At 58.3% G+C, this 5,867-nt stretch overlaps 1 pseudogene; it reads left to right on the top strand.

The window, feature by feature from the left end:
- The first annotated feature begins 259 nt into the window (after positions 1–259).
- Positions 260–1,657, top strand: LOC136457745 (carboxylesterase 15-like; annotated as a pseudogene).
- The last annotated feature ends 4,210 nt before the right edge of the window (positions 1,658–5,867 follow it).

Consider the following 5,867-nt stretch of genomic DNA (forward strand, 5'->3'; position numbering starts at 1 on the left):
CCTGAGCGAGAGGCAGGCCGTCCCATTTAAAAAGCCTAGATTGAGGATTGATTTCGATAAAGTTCGAGGGTTTTTTTGAAAAAAAAAACCTAAGAGGAGGCCTGGACTATAGGTTGATTCGACTAAAGTACAAGATTTTTTTTAAAAAAGATCAGGGCTCGCACGATCTGGACCGATCGGATGCCCGGAAAAAACGGACGACCACGCTGCCTTGCCCTTTTTAGATGCAGGATTCGAAGATAACAGATGCGCCCGCAGATGAAGACAAACAGCGTACAGCGAGGACCTCGAATTTCACCTCACTCTTCCTCTTCGGTTCATTCAGACGACCTCTTAAATCCAAGTCAACCCCCTCCAATCCAATCGTGAGTTCGTGACGATCATCACCAACATGTCCGGCGACACGGCGCCGCACGTCGTGGAGGACTTCTTCGGTGCCGTCCAGCTCTTCAGCGACGGCACCGCCGTGCGCGGCGACGAAGCGGCCCTGATGCCGGCAGAGCCGTTCCCGGACGTTCCGGGGGTTCAATGGAAGGACACCGTGTACGACGCGACGCGCGGCCTCAAGGTCCGCTTGTACAAGCCGGCGGCGGCAGCGGACGCCGGCGACGACGGAGGTAACAAAAGTAAGCTCCCGGTGCTGGTTCACTTTCACGGAGGCGGCTACTGCATCGGGTCCTACAACTAGCTCGGAGGCGGACACTACCTCCGCCGCCGCCTCGCGGCAGACCTCCCCGCGCTCGTCCTCTCCGTCCAGTACCGGCTCGCCCCCGAGCACCGCCTCCCGGCGGCGATCGAGGACGGTGCGACGTTCCTGGCCTGGCTGCGCGGGCAGGAGGCGCTCGCCGCCGCAAGCGGTGGCGGTGCCGAGCCGTGGCTCGCGGAGTCGGCCGACTTCGCCCGGACGTTCCTGTCGGGCGTCTCCGCGGGCGCCAACCTAGCCCACCACCTCGCGGTCAAGGCCGGCTCCGGGCAGATCGACCTCGCCTCGGTGCGCCTCACCGGGCACGTCCTCCTGTCCTTGTTCCTCGGTGGCGTCCAGCGCACGGCGACGGAGTCGACACCCCCGGACGGCGTCTCGCTGACGGTCGCCATGTCGGATCAGCTCTGGCGCATGTCGCTGCCGGTGGGGGCGACCTTCGACCACCCGCTGGCCAACCCGTTCGGCCCCGACAGCCCTGACCTGGAGCCCGTGGCGCTGCCGTCGGTGCTCGTGGAGGCGCCCGAAGTCGACGTGCTCCGTGACCGCGTGCTGCTCTACGCGGCGAGGCTGAAGCAGATGGGGAAGGACGTGGAGCTCGCCGAGTTCGAGGGGGAGCAGCACGGCTTCTCCGTCCGGCGGTGGGGCCAGGCGAACGAAGAGTTGATCCGGATCTTGAGGCGATTTGTACACCGGTGTTCCACTTGAAGTGACCGGCGGCGCTGACGCCGGCGGTCGGCGGACCGGCCTATGGTTGATGATGCCACGGTGGAAAAGCCGTCCTCGTCGAGTTGGTGTTGCTCGCCTTTCCGTTCTTGTTCGCACTTTTGTGTTCTTCACTCATCATCAAGTCACTGTCGTTGTTTACGCCAAGTTTTAATAGCGGCCATGCTCCAAAAACACAGGCTATGCAAAATCACGATCGCATGCGAGCTGCCATGACTTGCTCCTCTCTCTCGATGTCAGCAGACAGCAGCGTGTTTCGTGTTCGCCTCCCTGGTATTACGCATAGTGGCAAAATAGTCATTTCATAGCTATTCTCTTACCTCCTCAACCAGAAATGAATATTTTAATGCGTTCGGTGTCCTCCAGCAAATTTGACATAAATTAGAGTGTCCGCCAGCAAATTGATCTTTTTTCAGTGTTCACTTATAAAGCGACCTCACTTTCAATGTCCGCTAGCAAATTTTTTCTTACAACTATAAAAGATATTACGTGTAGTGGCGGAGCTTGAACCACATCCCAAAAGGGGTATCAATATGTCGGGTATCAATACTAGTGTGTCCGAAGAGAAGGAACTAATGATCATCAGTACCAATTCGCCTGAAGCGATTAGAAATGTGGCTATGGCTCCAAGTGGCCCCTAGGGCCGCGAGCCCCGTCTCGCCTGACCCCTGGGGCGCGGGTCCTGCCTCGCCCGACGGCTAGGGTGCGGGTCCCGCCTCGCCCGACGGCTAGGGTGCGGGTCCCGCCTCGCCCGACGGGGTAAGCCCTGATGATGACTGACCCTTTCAGGCCGTTCTCCTTCAGGATCTGGATGGCGGCGATGTGGGCTCGGATCCTCTTCTTATCCTTATCCTGGACGCCTCACTTCCTCCATGACTCCGGGGCCTCTTCGATCAGGTGCCCGGTGAACTCCGGCAGAGGGGCGGTGGCATCATTCTTGAGGTAGAAACACTGTGAGTGCCACCCCTTGTTGGACGTCGAGAGCCGCATGGACGGGTACTCGCCGGCCCGGTTGTTCCAAAGTTGGATGCTGGCGCACCCCATCGGCATATGCAGCTCCAGCTTGACGCCCCTCTCCCTCTTCTTCTAGAGGTTGACAGCAAAGAAGTGCCTCCACAAGTCGAAGTGAGCGCTGATCCCCAGGAATCCTTCACACAGCGCGACGAAAGCCACCATGTGCTGGATCCTGTTGGGATTGAGATGCTGCAGCTCAATCTTGTAGAAATGCAGCAGCCCCGGAGGAATTTGAGGGCGGACGCTGCGTAGCCGTCGGGCGGAAATGACAACTCCTCGTCGTCAGGCAACAACCACTCTGTGGCCACGGTCCACGCGCAGAGAAGGCCACGACGGACGAGACCCTCCATGCGTAGGAAGGAGATGTCAGAACGGCACCACGTATCCATTGGAGGCGGGGGCGGATGAATGCGAGCTCAATGGCAGTGAGGATGCGGAGACATGAAACCCTAGTGTTGGCGGCGGTGGTGTAGCTACGGAGGTAAGGATGCAGGAACGCGTGGAAAACACGAAGGGCTAACCCTTTGGTTTTATAGGGACGATGGGTGCGAGGAAACCAACCACCCACCTAGATCTCCATGCCCACCGCGTCCTATCACCACGTCTCATCACGGGGCGTGCGCACACAACCTCTAGCCACCCCCTCGAAGGACACGCCAGATATTTTGCCTTCCCAAATAGACCATGACCCATCGCAGGTAAGTGGGATACGGAGCTGAAAACGCACCTACGGCCCATCTAGGCCCAAGAGTTCAAAGGTTGGCCCATTAACGGGTTCGACAACCGCACAGGGCAACCAAAGAGTGAGGGGTGGAAAGGGATGGGCCCGCTAGCGGCCAATACCCAAGCACACGAGCACCAGGGGCGTCCTGGCCCCACGTTCGAGTCTCGACTGCGTGCGGCGCATGGTTTCTCCTAATAGAGAGGCAGCGAGCCCCCGGGATCGGTCGAACGGCCCCGGGAACTATATGGGCTGACCGTCAGGAACTAGGAGTCGGTCACCAGCTAGGCCATGCTGGGTCCCCATGCACGAGAACTAGGGCTCTACTCGAATTAACCCACTAATAGCTCACTGAGCACCATGGTTCGCCCAACGAGGGAAAATATGGCACGGCTCGACCCCTCTATTTTCTCGAGAAAAAGCGTGAGGGAAAACAAACACAAGACGAGCTAACCCCTAGATCGGACCCCTGCTACGCGCGCGGGCTCGGGGGTTCGGCCTCGCAAAGAGACCCTACGCGCGGTCGCATACGAACTTTAAGTCAATCATGAGGGAAAACCACGCGTGTTGCAACAAGCACGGGTGCCTGCTAGAGTCCATCCACGCAAAAAAGCCTACAAAGGAGTATCCAACTCCTCCGTAGGCTCAGGGGCTACACCCACCGGGTGCGCTCACGCGGACCCGCCGGCAAGTCAAGAAATCCTCCGGGCGATCTCACCCGAATCGTCCGGAGGCTCAGGGGCTACTATCGGGTACCAATACTAGGGTGCCCAAAGAGTAGGAACTAATGATCATCAGTACCAATTCGCCTGAAGTAATTAGGCGCGCGACTATGGCTCCAAGTGGCCCCCAGGGGCGCGAGCCTCATCTCGCCCGACCCCTAGGGCGCAGGTCTCGCCTTGCCCGATGGCTGGGGTGCAAGCCCTGCCTCGCTTGACAGCTAGGGTGTGGGTCCTGCCTCGCCCAATGGCTGGAGTATGGGCTCCACCTCGCCTGATGGCTGGGGTGCGGGCCCTGCCCCACCCGATGGCTGGGGTATAGGCTCCGCCTCGTCCAATGGCTAGGGCGCGGGCTCCACATTGCCCGATGGCTAGAGTATGAGCTCTGCCTCGCCCAACAGCTGGGGCATGGGCCCCGCCTCGCCCGATGGCTGGAATACGGGTTCCATCTCGCCCGACCCTTAGGGTGAATCGGGCGCCGAACAGGACGTGGGATGTGGGCCTAGAGCCATGCCTATGACACTAGGAAGGAGATGGACATGTCTTGATGGGACCCACAACTACGACAGGCCATGCTCGGGCATGCACATCCTCAATAGTGCCGGGCGGACCGACACTTTTCTACCAAATCCCTGTACGACCCTAGTCAAGGGGAACTGTTGACCATACCGAGCGCAAACGACGGGAATGGAGGCCATGACCAGATGATGATGCTGGCCTATAGTAGAGACATGGCGAGGAGTCGCTACATGCCTAGTGGGACCCGCCCGTAGTGGGAGAAGAGAGGCGCAGCCCCGGAGTTCTCTTCTTCCTCGCTTTTCTCTTTCTTCTTTTCCCTCTTCTCTTTTCCTCTGATGTATCCTAGGCCTTTCGCTTAGTCTATAAAAGGGAAGGCTAGGCTCCCCAACAGGGGAGCCTAAAAAATACACATACACATGCACCCGAGACTGGGACCCACTCCCTCTATCACCTATTTGTAACCCCTACTGCAAACATTCTATGCTAGTAACACAAGCCACAACAGCGAACTGGAAGTAGGGATGTTTTGCCCAAACCAGTATAGATCTTGTGTCCTCTAAGCATACCATCCGAGCCAGATGCGCAATCTAGAAATTTACTAGTCGGTGACTTGAGACACTGACAGTTGGCACGCCAGGTAGGGGCCTTTGCACTTCTTGACATCTCCATCAGGCTTCGAATGGCCAGTCACGCCATCGGCTGGGTCCCTGGCGCGCACATGCGCTTCGAGAGCATGGACTTCATCGTCGTCGTGGATGGAGAGCTGGTGCGGGTGTTGGACCCTACTCAGTTTCTCCACCCCATAAGCCTCGACACACTTGCCGATGCCCTCGAGGATCTATGGTTGCATGCACCTGGTGTCGGTGTTTCGAGTTACCAACTAGTAAATTTCTAGAATGCGCGTTTGGCTCAGATGCCGGCGCGACGCCACAACCCATGCTGTCGGTAGCACGGGAGATGGTGCCCAAGGTAGGTCGGACGGAGGGGGACGTAGCCGAGGCATCCCTAGAAGTCATGGTGGCAGAGCAGGGGTCTACGTCCACACCACTGGCCCCTTTCACCGCTGGGGAGACCATCCTGGTGGAGGTGTCACAGCCAAAGGGATCGACGATGCCCGAGGCCAGCGGGGAGTCATCCTAGGCCTTGGCCCTGATAGGCGGCGACTCACAAACAAGGGGAGAGCCCCCGCTTCGGTGGATGGATCAGTGGGACCCAATGTTGACGCTCTTCACCCTCGACGACGCTACCGAGGACATGGAGCGGGAGAGCATTGACATAGGGGTCTCGTCCACGCTCGAGGCCATGGGCAATGCGATGGGTGTGCTGCATAATGCCGTCATCCTAGCTAGCTAGGTACTGCATGATCTTGCTTCTTGTCTTTTTCCACTTGGTTTTCTATGTTTCTAACTTGTGTCTTCCCACAGTCTCTTATGGCTCGTAGTCGGGAAAAGTCCAAATTCCTATGTCA

The sequence above is a fragment of the Miscanthus floridulus genome, chromosome 6, assembly GCF_019320115.1.
Source record: "Miscanthus floridulus cultivar M001 chromosome 6, ASM1932011v1, whole genome shotgun sequence".
Classification (NCBI taxonomy): Eukaryota; Viridiplantae; Streptophyta; class Magnoliopsida; order Poales; family Poaceae; genus Miscanthus; species Miscanthus floridulus.